Source organism: Pinus tabuliformis, chromosome 6 (genome assembly GCF_031772625.1).
Source record: "Pinus tabuliformis cultivar Carrire ecotype Pingquan chromosome 6, CPIR1, whole genome shotgun sequence".
Classification (NCBI taxonomy): Eukaryota; Viridiplantae; Streptophyta; class Pinopsida; order Pinales; family Pinaceae; genus Pinus; species Pinus tabuliformis.
Window position 1 is genome coordinate 1270629956 of NC_142292.1, and position 13742 is coordinate 1270643697.

A 13742-nucleotide genomic window follows, 5' to 3' on the forward strand; every position below is an offset into this window, starting at 1 on the left:
AAAAGGGGGTCATGATGCAGAGGCCTTATGGTAAAATCAAAGGGAATGAACTAGGTTATGCAAACGTCTTAGAGGAAGAGTCTATCATGCTAATTTGAAGGAAATTATACCTCAAGTGAAATTGTGTTGTGTTGCATGTAAGGGACCAATACAGGTGAAAAATTAGCTTGCAATCATGAGATAGAAACCCCAAATGAAAGCATCATAGATACATGAAATAACTTAAGAAAATATTTTAACAAGACAATAATAAAAAATGGCACACCTGAGTAGAAGCCTAAGAGTGGCGATGGGTCTCAAGGGAAAATTTTGACATGGAGAAAGGAAGAGGCCAATGCGAAGTGGAAATTGTGTTGATCCCAAGGGTATGAAAAATTTAGGAATTGGATCTTATGGGCTTGTAAAAGGTCAAGATTAAGTTAGACAACAAGGCATATAAAGGGGGGGCAACAGCATGCCACCTCATTTGGATGTTGGTGAGGTGACACTTGTAGAGCCTGATCATGATCATGGTGGATTCCAAAGACTTCCAAGGAATGATTGGCATCATTTACCCCATGGAGGAAGAAATATAGTAGATATGTCCATGATTATGTGTGTCATTAGTTCTATAGGGTGGAGGAATCTCTTACTATGGTCCAGGTGGGGATGAAATTTGAACCTTCGATGGTTGTGCATATGTGGTGGGAACCACGCTGGGAGTGGGCTCCTAGATATGGTTCAGGTACTTAGGGTGTCAGGAGTGGCCATAGTCCAAGGTATATTTGGGTCTTGATGAGAGGGAGAGATCCCATATGGTGTCAACAATATGTGATGATTAGATAACAAACATAGGTGAGATGAGTGTCTTCACTCCACAACACACTAACTAAGGTAGTGACATAGTAGATGGTATATGGTGAATCATCATCATCTGGAGTTGGTGGAAGTGATGTTGTAACATTTGTTGCATGAAAAATGGAAACTAATGCATCCTGATATCCAAAGATATCAGGACAATGAGGAGTATAATTCCTATGTCATGCACAAATGGCACACATTTGGTTAGTGGGAAAACTCTTATTATGTGGAGGAGTACTTCGATTAGCTTCGAGGGTGGGAAGTAAATGTGGTGCCTTAGGGGCATGAAGGAGATCCTTTAGCTCTTGAAGAGCAAGACATAGATTAGTAGGGTTCCCATGTTTGTCAGAGAGGGTGCATGGGGGACTCACCCTAGGAGTAGGTGGTGTTGAAGCATCTACCTTCTTTTTCTATTTGTACCCTACTTGATTTATGGTGCTCTCTAGTGTCACTATGTTGGTTGGTGTTCTCGAAGGAGTAGAGTCATATGAATATGAGACAAAGGTAATATATCCAGTGTTAATGATGATTGGCATAGATGACGAGGAAGGTGGTGATAAAAACTAGATGGGTAACGCTAAAGCCAAGTTTGGAAAAGGTTAGTGTCACCATCACTTTATGTGAGATGAAACTAGGTGGTGGGTATAGGAAGGGAGCTTGAATGATTACATATGGTAAAAAAAATTGCATCACTCATGAGAGCCATATTTGAGGTGGTTGTGGTTGGTTGATTGGCCTAAGACAATTCAACAAAAGAGGTGGTTACTATGCATACATGCACCAATCCAAATATAGGTATGGAAGGAGGGTCTCCAAGGTATGCACTTAAGAGAGTAGGTTCCTTGAAAACATCAGGTCCTACTTCAATGAAGGAGGCAACTAGTTCTTGGCATCCCAAAAATGGTAACATGTTATCAAGTGAGGGAGAGGCTCTAGTTTTTTTAATGTGTAAGTTGGTCGATGGTTATGGTCTTTTCATTGTGAGAAATGCTCATATTCCAAAAGGCTGAAGATGGCACAACCTTCTTGGTTTAAAAGTAGCTTCAGCCAAATAGGATATTATAATCTAAGGGGAGCATTAAAGACCTCAAATTCAATGAGAAATTTTTTTCCAGCAAGCTCTACTAACACATTCTGAAAGAGTCCTACTATTTGTGAAAGTTGCCCATTCTATTCTCTTAAGGTAATAAATGAGTTTATGAGTTTGGGGATCCAAATTTATACCACACAATATTTCAAATGATGCATGTGGATGCACACTCATCAATAATGCAAATATGTATGGTAATGTTGTGTATGGTGATCATAATTTAGGAAGCAACTGACAATGGGAGTCACAATTCTAAATCATCTAAGTCAAATGTGATCAAATGAGAATTGGAAGGATCAATGGAACCTAGAATAGAGAGAAAGACTTTTTGTTGCAATGGGAAAGTTTGATGAAAATCTAATGTTGACATGGCAGTAAGTAATTGGGAAACGACATTGATGATGTTGTACCTATGTGCCACCTTAGCATTATGGGATGCATGCCTCATCAGTCCTTTGGTCAAATTTGAAATTGGATCAATGAATAGATGCAAGAGCATTAGTGGGTGGAAGATGTAGATGGTATCACCTATAATGACAAAGGATTTGGTTCTGGAGGAGGACCATAGTCTCAATGATGGATTTGCAGTACGAAATTAGCCACATTCATGCAAAAATCTTGATTGGTGAGGTCTTGGGTGTTTCCTATTGTAGGGTTGTTAAAGTGGGAAGCTCATCCCTTGTATTAGGTAACAATGACCCCTTAGTGAGGAAAGGGTTTCTATAGTACCACAAGTTACTGGATGGCTCCACCTAAGCCACTATGGTTCCCCATAGCCTCCTTCAGTCATTTGAACTTGATAAATCTAGGTCCAATTATGGTTATAATGTCCATATCCCCCACATAAAGCACAAAGGTAGTTAGTTCATAAAGCATTATTATTGCCCTACTTTCAAGATTTATTCAAGGGTTGGTTAGGATTTTGGTTTCTATTGGGTTAATTTCCCTCCACCTCATGCATTTGGTTAATGAGGTTTCCCCCTGTGCCTGGTTACCCTTTGATTTGTTATTTTCCTTTTTCCTCTTGTCATTATGTTGGGAGTAGGGGTTGGACATGTTCATTCCAAGGCCTATCATTGTTGGAGGAAAGAAGGATGGACAAAATTAACCTCATCATTTTATTAAGGATTTGCGGGGTTAGGTCGTAGTGGTCCTGGAAAAGGAAAACAAGGGTTTCCTTGTGTAAGATTCCCATAGGAAGATTCAAATGTTAAAACACCATCATAGTCACATGAGGTGGAATATGTGCCCCCTTCGCCCCCCCCCCCCACATAGGAGGGGAATTACTAGTATCAGGAGGATTATGATAATATCTTGCCATGGTAGGGGGAGTACGTGGTGTCCCACTCATATTATGAGATACTGGAGGTTGAAAATATGGGTTTCCATGGTAGGTAATTTGATTCTCATGCTAACAATTATATTGGTTAATATAATTTACAAGGCCATAAGTAGCATTCATTTCCCCTTCATTCTCTTTATTGAAAGGTTAGGGTTGAGGGGCATCCAAGATGATCATATAAAGGTATACCGATTGTGCATAAATTAGCTCAAAATGTTGAGCCAGGAAATGGCTACTTCCTCATCTTGAACCATAATGGTTGCAATATCCTTCTCTATAATTATTAATAGGGACTTGAGGAATAATTCTGACAAAATTTATTAGGGGACTTCGATCTTGCAGATACTACATCATCTACACCACTCATGGATGTGATCCATGATGTGGGTAGAGGATGATTGTCAAAACTCAAATAATAAATCCAATCCTATATCATGAAAAACAAGAAGTTCAAAAAAGGTGAGATATGACTTATCTAGGGATTCAAATGTGTTGTGGGACCTAGCCTTTTCACTAACATATAACCTAGCCCAAGCGTTGGTGAGGTTGTATTGAAATAGCCTTAATCAAATTTAGTTGTCAACAATATTGTTCAAATAACATCATAGATGAAATGTCATAACATGGTTGACAGGGTCTTCTGACGACTTTCCTTCAAACCTATGGATGTCTAAATGTAGTTTAATATGCATAACAGTCCATGTCACATCATGAGTTATGGGATCATTATATCAATTTTTAACTTTGAGAGATTTGGGAGGTTTAATGAAGAAAAAAATGGGCGATTAAGTGTTGGAGTTTCCATAAATATATGATATGTGTGGTTTGGAGTGCTACTTTGACATAAAGTGATATCTAACAAAGTTTTGGCGAGCAAGATTAGTAGGTGATCTCTAAGGGGAAAGATGAGCAAGTGAATCTGCAAGTCCTAGAACTCCTCCAACCAAAGGCGGGAAGCCTTGAAGGTGACATGAGAATCAGGGTACAAAGTGGTCCCCTATGGTGCCCATTGAAATATATATATATGATGAGGTGGATGTCAAGTATGAAAGACAATGTATCAACACACAAAATAAAGAAAAAAACAAAGGGTTAATTACTTTAATTATGCTTAATGTGTGAATGGTTTGCATATGAAATCCTAAATACCTTATGTCCTTCCACTCAATAGTAATTGGGCCTTCTCAAAGTTTTCAACAATTTGGGATGAGGCCACTAGAAGAAAAACTAGTGAAGGTACGAAAGGATGGTTATAATGAGGGGTACTAGGGCATGTCTTGAAAAAATTGGTGACATTTCTAGTAGCCATTCAAAATCACCTCAAGTTGCAAGTGCTCCTACACTTGCCACCTGTTGGCATTATGATACATATGTTGTACTTGATGCAACCCACTCATCTCAGATAATAAATTATAGTTCACGCACTTATATGCAGAGAAAAATTTATTTCATGTAGAGAAAAGTTCACGCACTTTTATGCAGAGACGCCACAGAAGGCACAGTGCGGAGGCGCCACAGAAGGCACAGTGCGGAGGCGCCACAGAAGGCGCAGTGCGGAGGCGCCACAGAAGGCGCAGTGTGGAGACGCCACAGAGGCGCCACAGAAGGCGCAGTGCGGAGGCGCCACAGAAGGCGCAGTGCGGAGGCGCCACAGAAGGCGCAGTGCGGAGACACCACAGAGGCGCCACAGAAGGCGCAATACAGAGGCGCCACAGAAGGCGCAGTGCAGAGGCGCCACAGAAGGCGCAGTGCAGAGGTGCCACAGAAGGTGCAGTGCGGAGGCGCCACAGAAGGCGCAGTGCAGAGGCGCCACAGAAGGCGTAGTGCAGAGGCGCCACAGAAGGCGTAGTGCAGAGACGCCACAGAGGCGCCATAGAAGGCGCAGTGCGGAGGCGCCACAGAAGGCGCAGTGCGGAGATGCCACAGAAGGCGCAGTGCGGAGGTGCCACAGAAGGCGCAGTGCGGAGGCGCCACAGAAGGCGCAGTGCGGAGACACCACAGAGGCGCCATAGAAGGCGCAGTGCGGAGGCGCCACAGAAGGCGCAGGTGCGGTGGTTGCGGCGCCATAGAAGGTGCAGGTGCGGAGGTAGTACAGATATCCGCAGATCTATACCAGTGAAGTTGCGATCCCTGCTTAAAATTTGTTTTAACTGCCTTTGACTATTCTGCAGGGTTTTGGGTGCATAACTGATGTTTGGTTACTGGTATTGAGTTCAGATAACAGCATGATTAATGACTTATCTTTATGTACTAGATCTGGTTGATAACTCTCATAATATCATTGTATATGTATGGATCTGGTGATTGGGTGATTCATAAGGTTGTTTGATTATGAGCTTCAATGTTGTTGTTGGGTCCAGTATGAAATTGGATGAAAAGTGGCCTTTCAGATTATGTGTTGTGCTTCAGTGTATCCAGTCTGAAAATTGATGAAATGTGGTACCTGGAGGAGAGAAGATTGTAGGCCAGCGCCTATGTACTAGTATCTAAGCTAGTACAAAAGCTAAGGGAGATCTTTGGAGCATTGTAGCAGGTAGCAGCCTGCGTACTAGTTAATGGATCGGCTAGTACAAGAGCAAAGGGGGTTGTAGCTCCCGTACTGGTATAAGACTACACCAGTACAAATATTGTAAAAGGATTTTCTTATTAAGAAGAATATTGAGATGACTTGCAGCAGGTGGTTTTTCTCCCGCATTGGGTTTCCACCTTATATCATGGTGTTCATGTGTGTGCCTTATGTGTGATGATCTATTCTCTATTACGACATCTGTTATCTGATAATATGGTTGATAATGTTCTAATGCACTCATTGAAGATCAATTAACTTAATCATAAGAAGTTGTGGAAGTAGCATATATGAATCTGATTATGGAAATGAAAAAGTTTTATTAATGTGATAATACTAATCACCCCCCCCTCTCAGTATTATTTCCAACAATTGGTATCAGAGCAGGTCCTTTGATAGAAGCTTGATCACTTGAAGGAGATCCGTGGAACAATGGGAAAGAAGCTCAAGAAGAAAGCACCTAAGAAAAAGAAGTCATCTCAAAAGAACTATGACAGTGGGAGAATCGATTGGGGATTAGGTATAAGAAGATCTTCAGATTCAGAATCATTATCAGGTATGAATATATTATCCTCTGATGTTCCAGCTATCTTTCCTTTTGGAAGAGATGAAAGTGATAACAAAACTACTGAATTTGCTCTTATGGGTGAACAAGAAAGATATCAAATAAAGGCAGAATTTAAAAGGCTGACAGACAAAATTAGAGATCAACAAGATCTATTGAACAAAAGGGAATGTGATTTCAAAGAAGAAGCTACCAAACTAAAGGCCCAACTAGAAGAAGGAAACAAGGTAAGAAAGCTACTCAAGGACAAGGAAGACCAATGTCAAAAATTGCAGCATGAAGTGACATCATTAAGAAAAGAAGTCAACGAAAGAAGCACAACCATCAAGAAACTCAAAGATAGATCCAGCTACTATGAAAATCTTGAAGCTACAATCCTCTCACTAAAAGGAGATCTTGAAGAATCAAAGAAGCAGAATACAGATCTACTCCAAGCTATTGCAAAACAAGAAAACGAAGTCACTAGCTTAAAATCTCAACTAGAATGTTCCTTCCGAGTTCGTCAAATGCAGCAGGATCTGAATGAAGAACAAGAAAAGGAGATTCTCAAACTAAGGGAACAAATGGAAGAAGGAAGGAAAGCTGAAGAAGATTTGAAAAAGCAATCTCTTGAAAAGGAGGAATAGCTTCAGGTTGAGGTAAATATCTTGAAAGGTAAACTAGAAGAAAAGGATAAGCTTTTACGATTTCAAGATAGTTCTAAAGTCTTGGATGATATTCTTAGTAGTCAAAGGTCTCCTGCTATAAAGACTGGTCTTGGTTTCCATGAATCTGTTGAAGGTGAATCTAGTTCACAAGGTGAGGCAAGGAAATCTAAAGAGAAATCTAAAGTGATCAACGAAGAAATGAAAGATCAATCTCATCATCAACCAAGAAAAGAGATTCCTCAAAGAAAATCCTTTACTCCTCCTATGAATAATGTTGAATGTTATGTATGTCATAATCTTGGACATGTTGCAGCTAGATGTAGAAGAAGAAGGGTTCAAGACCATTATGCAGAAAGATCATCACATTCAAGGTACTTTTATGGATATTGCTTTGCTTGCAATATGTTTGGTCACAAAGCTGCTGATTGTTACAGGAGGAATATGAAACATGTAAGATGTTATGCATGTAACAAGCTTGGACATATAGCTAAGGAATGCAGGAACAAAGTGTGGGCACCATATCAAAAGGAGAAAATGTCATCATCACGCTTGAAGATATGGAGGAAAAAGGAAGTACAGTCAGAAAAAGGCGGCACTGCACAACATACAGACATACCAGAATCAGAGGGAGCTAAAAGTACAAAACTTCAGTGTCCTGAATCTCATATGCAAACTCCATAAAGGAAAGTTGCATATATACGCAAGTTAGTAACTGCACAGTCGCGTATATGATTGTTTGAAGAAAGGCAGTAGGGACAGATTCAAGAGAAGGATCAATTTTGCTCTAGTTAATAATAATGATGTGTGGATATGATGGTTAGAAGTGTTTTGGTTCTAACTTGATATTGATGATGTCTTGATACTTCTTATTGATATGCATGATCAGACAGATGGCACAGGTTTAGAGGGAGCATATGGACTTAATGCATTATTGGCATTATGGTTAATAGTCCTTGGTGATGATACTTATATGGATAAATGATTCATCTTGCTATGGTTATGAGTTGTTCACATGGTTCTTGGATCAGATTTATGGTTGATTCTCTAATGATGCTTGCATGGGAAGCACTTAGCTTGAATTCACATCTTCTTGATGTTGAGTCACTCATATGCTGCTGTCGTCATATGCATAAAGATCATATATTACAGTTATGATTCCTTTCATTCTTGGCACAAATGGATGAGGATTGTTGGCTGGATACAGGGATGATTATTCAAAGTTGCATTGTTGGAGACATGATGATAATGAGCTCTTATCTATATGATGATAGGATTGTTTCATGCATATGTTGATAAATGCAGATATTCCCAATTGATGATACTTGATTCATGTAGATCTGGATGGCTATGATGTTTCTCACATAGAATGTGAAATTCTGTTGATGCGGACATACCTTGATGATTCATGCACTAATACAAGTTGCTGGTCTAGTTGCTGTTGACAGATACTATGGAGCAGATCATAAAGTGTTGTTGCTGATGTTCATCTTATTTAGGTGATGTCATATCAAGACTCATGATGTAATAGTGTCATCTCTTCAGGTCATGTAACAACCTATGCTGGTTTCCCCACTATGCCTGGGATGAAGATGTAATGTATTTGGTTTTCATTTTTCTAATATATCCCCACTTGGTTGGGTGATGGAAGTATGTATTGAATCTTTTAGGAAGGTCATTTGTGATGTAGAACATCCTTTTGCAGACCTTGCTTACAGTCAGGGGGAGCCTGAGCATGAACAACACTATATAGCAGAGCAGACATTTCAGCTTGTTCTCAGAAAGAGCATGATTAGATTGGTGCACCATGACATATACAAAGGGGGAGCTCATTCAGAGATTTCAACAGGTACTCAAGGGGAGCTTATAATGCATTGTTGGCATTATGGAGGACGTACAGAAGGAGATCTTGGATGCTAGTCTGATTATTGCTGCAATCTATCTCTTTCATGGTCATGGATTATGGTTCTTCTTTGCAGATCTGGTTTATAGTCAGGGGGAGCATGTTCTTAGGGGGAGCATAACCCTTTGCCCTTGATGTCAAAGGGGTAGAGTGATTGGTTGTTGTTGCCATCAAGTCCAAAGGGGGAGATTGTTGGCATTATGATACATATGTTGTACTTGATGGAAACCCACTCATCTCAGATAATAAATTATAGTTCACGCACTTATATGCAGAGAAAAGTTTATTTCATGTAGAGAAAAGTTCACGCACTTTTATGCAGAGACGCCACAGAGGCGCCACAGAAGGCGCAGTGCGGAGGCGCCACAGAAGGCGCAGTGTGGAGGCGCCACAGAAGGCGCAGTGCGGAGGCGCCACAGAAGGTGCAGTGCGGAGACGCCACAGAAGGCGCAGTGCGGAGGCACCACAAAAGGCACAGTGCGGAGGCGCCACAGAAGGCACAGTGCGGAGACGCCACAGAAGGCGCAGTACAGAGGCGCCACAGAAGGCGCAGTGCGGAGGCGCCACAGAAGGCGCAGTGCGGAGACGCCACAGAGGCGCCACAGAAGGCGCAGTACAGAGGCGCCACAGAAGGCGCAGTGCGGAGGCGCCACAGAAGGCGCAGTGCAGAGGCGCCACAGAAGGCGCAGTGCAGAGGCGCCACAGAAGGCTCAGTGCAGAGACGCCACAGAGGCGCCACAGAAGGTGCAGTGCGGAGGCGCCACAGAAGGTGTAGTGCGGAGACGCCACAGAAGGTGCAGTGCGGAGGCGCCACAGAAGGCACAATGCGGAGGCGCCACAGAAGGCGCAGTGCGGAGACACCACAGAGGCACCACAGAAGGCGCAGTGCGGAGGCACCACAGAAGGCACAGGTGCGGTGGTCACGGTGCCACAGAAGGCGCAGGTGCGGAGGTAGTACAGATATCCGCAGATCTATACCAGTGAAGTTGCGATCCCTACTTAAAATTTGTTTTAACTGCCTTTGACTATTCTGCACGGTTTTGGGTGCATAACTGATGTTTGGTTACTGGTATTGAGTTCAGATAACAGCATGATTAATGACTTATCTTTATGTACTAGATCTGGTTGATAACTCTCATAATATCATTGTATATGTATGGATCTGGTGATTGGGTGATTCAAAAGGTTGTTTGATTATAAGCTTCAATGTTGTTGTTGGGTCCAGTATGAAATTGGATGAAAAGTGGCCTTTCAGATTATGTGTTGTGCTTCAGTGTATCCAGTCTGAAAATTGATGAAACGTGGTACCTGGAGGAGAGAAGATTGTAGGCCAGCGCCTATTTACTAGTATCTAAGCTAGTACAAAAGCTAAGGGAGATCTTTGGAGCATTGTAGCAGGTAGCAGCCTGCGTACTAGTAAATGGATCGGCTAGTACAAGAGCAAAGGGGGTTGTAGCTCCCGTACTGGTATAAGACTACACCAGTACAAATATTGTAAAAGGATTTTCTTATTAAGAAGAAGATTGAGATGACTTGCAGCAGGTGGTTTTTCTCCCGCATTGGGTTTCCACCTTATATCATGGTGTTCATGTGTGTGCCTTATGTGTGATGATCTATTCTCTATTACGGCATCTGTTATCTGATAATATGGTTGATAATGTTCTAATGCACTCATTGAAGATCAATTAACTTAATCATAAGAAGTTGTGGAAGTAGCATATATGAATTTGATTATGGAAATGAAAAAGTTTTATTAATGTGATAATACTGATTCACCCCCCCCTCTCAGTATTATTTCCAACACCACCTTGGGTAATATCCCTTGAGATTTTGCCACTAGGCTACCTTCGTCCAGTGTAGGTGAGATAATCTTAGCTTATGGGTATCAACCATAGATTTGAAGCCCCTACCTAGAGTTGGGAGACTTAAAGAGGCCCATGATAATCTTTGGTCTAAGCATTGCCCCATTCATGGTTTCTTCTCACCACTGGATTTTGACACTAGATTATGGAGGATTTAAAGTTCACTAAAAGAAAACATTCTCTGTCTCAAATGAGAATGACCAGGGGGGTTTATTTGGACTCCCACCCCAAAGGTCCTAAATTAAACCATAATTGTTTTTTTTACCCCATGATGGGGGGAATTATGTGGGTTTAAATTAGACTACTTTTAATATGTTGTGAGATTAGGATGATGGACCAAGATTGATTTTAATTATGGTGTGAATAATGGTGAATTTCATGTAGTTTATACTTGATGTTCTGATTCCCCCAAATCATTTTGAGTGCAAGGGGGAGAGCATACTAATTAAGAAAGATTCAAGATAAATTCTTGTGTCTAAACTATAGTGGATTCAAGGTGGAAAGTAACCATGAAAATGTATAGAAATGATTGTAGACATGTGGATATTATTGATTATTTACTATTCCAATGTAATTAAACTATGTGAGTCGTACCTTTTTGAAAAGGAAATATATGCATATAATATCATACTTACTTTCCTCCTACTTACATTATGTGATTTATCCTCTATTCCTAATGGGCGGTCAAGATGGGATTTAAGATGTTTTTTTATTTCCCCATATTTCTATGAGTGAAAGGGGAAGATCCTAATCCAAAGTGGTTTTTACCACTTCAAGCTCCTACTCTAAAATTATCATCCAAAAGAAAATACCATCTATGTGGCAAAAGAAATAAATTATTCTACTCCAATGCTTAATTAAAATGAAAATAAAACTAAATAACTTACAAAAACATGTATGAGTGGGGTTATATTATCAATGGATTCCAACCTACTCAAGAAAAGAGGATAACATTACAAAATGTTGATCTTTCCAGATCCACGTGTAGAACTGGTTGATGGACATAGGGTCCAATAGAACTATAAGACTAGTTCTACAGAAAATCACACATTTGTCTTTTTGAGAATTGAGTGGATCATTTCCAAATTAAAAAAGAGACAAATTCTATTAATCCAAGGCATAATTAGGCCACTGAAGGATAAACAAAAATTATACAATGGTGATTAAAGAGAATTGAATGGGTGAAAAGCCTGCACACAAATATTTTTTTAGAGAAAGAGCTTGTGGAGTGGTCAATTTGATGTTGGTTTTTTCGAGAAAAGGAATCCTAAAACCCCATCATATGAAAGCTATTTTTTCCTACATAAATTCATCAATAGTTTATTAGTACAAATGAAAAAAAATAACATGAAAAATAATGAAATATAACATGATATCTTAACACGACAATGCAAAAACAAAAACATAGAAAGCAAAAAAAAGTTTGAGAAATAAGAAATCTCTTTATTGATGTAAATGAGATAGAATCTCTCCCAGGAAACCTTAAAAACGATGGATCATTAGCTCTTCTAAAGGAATTCCCCTCCGTTCCCTCTCATGCATGTGTTATTCTCTTGTCAAGAAGCCTTTTGGATACTCTTTGAATGGAGAGCTACAAGATTACAAAGCAATGCCAATTGGGTGGAAATTTGGGAAGCATAACCTTGCAACGACTTATATCTTCTAAAGGTACCTAATGGAGTGGTATTTATAGGCCAAGGCCCATGGCTTCCCCCAGTTTGGCTCATTGATGGGATTTGATCTTTAAGTGAGTCTCTAATCTAGGTGGGAGACAAGAGGAGTCCTTTAGAGGCTCCATAACCCTCACTTAATGGAGTAGAGACTCAAGAATAAATCTTTTACCTGGTACTTCTACCTATCAAGGGGGGATTTAAGGTAAATTTCCCTATGAATCATTCAAAAGTCACTTCCTACCAATCCATGTGGTTGTTGAAGAAATAGTCAAGGTGATTTGTGCAAACCTAAAGGATAGGATTTCCATGGATTAATTAAAATGTGTTTAGTGACAAGTAATCCTATGTTTATGAGTTCCTAATTTTTTAACTTTTGAGAACATTTGATTTGATGATCTTTGACATATTTCAACCCTTAATTAACACCTTTAAGTGCACAATTTTAAGTGATAACACTACTTGAGAATGAACTTGTACAACATTCCACATGTCAATTTTTTTAATATGATTTTTAAAGTTTCACTTCAAGTACTTTAGTATGTCTCCTCGTACTCTTGCAACTTTCATATTCTAAAACTTCTCAAAAAAGAAATTACAACAGACATATTAATATGACTTGTTTAAAATTGATTTACGGATTGTCACAAAGCCTAACTTCCACTAACTATATATCATCAAGTGTAAAGAATAAAAACTTGAATTTCTTACTATATGTACTTCATTATTAGGCCTTAATGCTATTTGAAATTTCCCATACAATTCATTATAGGAAAAGAATATGACTCATTTGAGACTAATTTATGGATCAATCACAAACCCTAACTTGCATAGACTATATCTAAGAAAGTGTAATGAATGGGAAATTGAAATGTTTAACACTTGTACTTTGGTATTTTTCCTCAATTTCCTAAAAAATTCGTTGTCTAAAAAATTCTATAAACAAAGATATAGAAAAATTCCAAGATGAATTCTTTGAAGTAGAAAAAGTATATGATCATAGGCTTTGATAGGAAATGTTATGATCCAAAGGAATAAAATATCATAAGAAACCATAAATACATACGATGTACACCAATGCGAACATTGAGAACAACTCCAGATATATAAGAGAGCTAAGTTACTCAATAACTCCTTAAATAATAGGAGAACCTCCACCAAATACCCAAATTATTTCATACATCCAAATCACATGTCATCAATAATGACTACATGATCTCTATATATACCTATTTTCATGTTACACATGTGGCTCCTTAA